This window comes from Amblyomma maculatum, chromosome 2 (assembly GCF_055883805.1).
Source record: "Amblyomma maculatum isolate TAMU_Amacu chromosome 2, ASM5588380v1, whole genome shotgun sequence".
Classification (NCBI taxonomy): Eukaryota; Metazoa; Arthropoda; class Arachnida; order Ixodida; family Ixodidae; genus Amblyomma; species Amblyomma maculatum.
In genome coordinates, this window is record NC_139345.1 from 37368313 (window position 1) to 37371989 (window position 3677).

Sequence of the window (3677 nt, forward strand, 5' to 3'; positions counted from 1 at the left end):
GATGCTTGTTTACTGCATTATTGTGCGCAGTGAAATCAGTGCCAAGTTTTTTTCGTGGTTTCTAGGTGTTAGATATTAATGCACATTATTGGGGGCACGTTAGAATCGTGCAAATACAGTAGACATTAAGTGTATTTTTTTTATTCTACTGTGACCACACCTTGTTACAAGAACGTGAAGCAAATGGCTCCTGGGCCTGACATGCACATAAAACAAAAAAAATAAAGGGACATCTGGCTAGACAGCAGACGAGTATCCAAACTGGTCTTTTCTCATCTCTGCCCGGTCTGCAGTCATTAGTTTATTCGGGATAAGCCTGTTGCAGGATAGGTGCACAGGACAGTAATGCTGTCACTATGGTAAAACTACCTGTAATGCGAGTGAAGGTAAGGACATAATGGCTTCCTCTTTCGATAGCGCTGTTCTTAAAGATAATATTGTCTAGCCCAAATATGTCAAATTAAGTCATTTATGTTGAGCACTGCAAAATCATCTTGAAAATTCTGTGTTGAAGTTAGCACTGTTGTTCACACCTATCAAATTTATGTTTAGTAGAACATCTGATATAGTATCAAATGTCAAACTGCACAACTGCAAGCGGAGTTCTTTTCTAATGGCATTTGTCAGACATTTTTGTACGCTGACTGTTTGGCTGTATATCAATGGTCACCTGCAAGCAGTGCTGTCGCTTAGAAACTGCGCAGTAAGATGAAGGATTAAAGGAGCATATAGATGCCTACTTTTTGGGTTCGTGTTTTAGTATTTGTAATGTTGTGTAAGACATTACTGTGCATGAATCATCACGTGATATTTGCCTACAACTGCTGAATAATTTGTAATCAAATTTCTCATTTGGTTCGGTTTCAACGGCCAAGCGAAGGCTGTGATGTCTAAATCATGTCTAGGTAACGTGAATGATAGAAAAAGAGCTATATAATCATTCCTCTGTTGTTTTAATTCATCCCAATGCTAAACCCAGCCTGTGGCCTGGACTTGACTTTTGCTGTTCTCTCTCTCTGCTAAAACCGAAACGGGACAAAAAATTAAATTATAAATTATTTAGCAATTGCAGATGAAAACCACGCAGTGATCCATGTACAGGAAGAATGTCTTACAGATAAGAAAAATGCAACCATAATTTGGTGTCTATACAGTCGAACCCAGATATATTGAACTCTGAGGGGATCGCTAAATAGTTCGATATGTAGATAATTCGATATAGAGAAATCGGCTTGAGACGCCGCTCGCTAACGTGAAAAATGATACCGTATTTGTCGCGTAATCAATCCACTTGCATAATGAACCCACCCTACTCTTGCCGCTGAGAATATTAAAAAAAAAAAAGTGTTAGTGGCACGTCCCTCCGTTTCGGCCGCCGCATCCACTACTCATTTACTGATAGTGTGCCAAGATGCTGCACAGCGATAACGTCATGGCGTGTTTATCTTTTGACTAATTTTGATGTTTGCTAAGGGCGATTCCTAGTAGCTCCAGGACGAATGAAGCGGCTGGGCTAAAGCCAAAAGGACGCTCAGTTGTGGATGTGTCGGGAAGCGACCGGAAAGTCCGATGTTGCAAGGAGATATATCACATAGCAACATGGAATGTAAGATCTATGACGCAAGGTAAACTGGATATCGTCAAGCGAGAAATGGACAGATTGAACATTGATATCTTGGGTATCAGCGAGCTCAAGTGGACCGGAATGGGAGAATTTAACTCCGGCGACCATTATGTCTTTTATTGTGGGCACGAATCCAAGAGAAGGAATGGGGTCGCTCTCATAGTAAACAGAAGAATGGGCAAAGCAGTGCTAGGGTACAACCCCAAAAACGACCGAATGATTTCACTTCGTATCCAAGGTCACCCTTTCAACATAACAGTTATCCAAGTCTATGCACCGACCACTGCTGCTGAAGAAGCTGACGTTGAGAGATTTTATGCGGACCTACAATGCCTTTTAGACCGCACCCCATCATCAGACGTCGTTTTTCTCATAGGAGACTGGAATGCTAAGGTCGGGAGTGAAGAAATATCCGGAATTACAGGCAAGTTCGGTCTTGGTGAGCCAAATGAAGCTGGGCAGAGGCTAGTAGAGTTCTGTCAAGAAAACAACCTGACCATAGCGAATACTCATTTTCAACAGCACAAGAGGCGCCTGTACACATGGATTTCACCGGACGGTCTGTACAGGAATCAGATCGATTATATTATTTGCCGGCAGAGATGGAGAAGCGCTATACAAGCAGTAAAAACAAGGCCTGGGGCCGATTGTGGCACCGATCATCAGCTTCTTGTTGCCAAAATTAAGCTTCGATTGAGGAAAACGCAGAAAACTAGAAGGCCTTTCAGGTATGATCTGGATCAGATTCCATTAGAATATGCTGTGGAAGTGAGGAATCGATTTCAAGAATTAGATCTAGAAGACAAAGAGCCCGAAGAGATGTGGACTGATGTTCGTGATATAATACAAGAAGTTGCTACTAAGGTAGTTCCAAAGCAAAAGAAATGCAAAAAAGCAAACTGGTTATCTGAAGAGGCTTTGCAAATAGCTGAGGAAAGGAGGATGGCAAAAGGTATGGGGGAAAGAGAAAAATACAAGGTTCTCAATGCGGATTTTCAGAAAATAGCAAGGAGAGATAAGAATGCCTTCCTGAACATACAGTGTCAAGCAGTTGAGGACAACAGCCAATTAAGAAACACAAGAGCTCTGTATAAGACAATCAAAGATATCAAAGGAAGCTTCTGTGCTAAGCTGGGCGTGATAAAGGACAAACGAGGCAAGGACCTCACTGAAGCCTCAGAGATAAAGAAGAGGTGGCAGGAATACACAGAAGAACTGTACAAGAAGGACCCGGATGTGCAATCCCAACATAGGACGGTTGTGATTACTGATCTCGAGCCGGGCATCCTGAAGAGTGAAGTTGAATGGGCCTTAGCCAGCCTTGCTAAGAACAAAGCAAGCGGAATTGATGGTATTCCAGCTGAGTTGCTTCAAAACCTCAACCACGACGCTGTTAACACACTGCATACATTATGTCAAAAGATTTGGACAACCCTGCAGTGGCCACAGGATTGGAGGAGGTCAGTTTACATCCCCATTCCAAAGAAAGGCAGTGCCAAAGATTGTTCCAACTACCGCACGATCGCGCTTATTTCGCATGCTAGCAAGGTGATGTTAAAAATCCTGCAAGGTAGGCTGCAGCAGTATGTGGATCGGGAGCTTCCGGACGTGCAAGCTGGGTTTCGCAAGGGCAGAGGAACTAGAGACCAAATTGCCAACCTTCGCTGGATCATGGAAAAAGCAAGAGAGTTCCAGAAACCCATTTACTTCTGCTTTATTGATTATGCGAAAGCGTTTGACTGCGTAGATCACAGCAGATTGTGGCAAGCTCTCCGAGAGATGGGAGTTCCAATTCACCTCATCTGTCTCCTCAGGAACCTGTATGAAGGGCAAGAGGCCACAGTCAGAACTGGGCATGGTCTTACTGATTGGTTTCCGATTGAGAAAGGGGTGAGGCAAGGCTGCATACTGTCGCCCTGCCTATTTAACCTATATGCAGAGTGCATCATGAGGAAGGCCGGTCTGGACGAGTCTTCAGCTGGAGTGAAGATTGCTGGAAAACGTATCAACAACCTTAGATATGCGGATGATACCACTTTAATGGCAGAAAGTG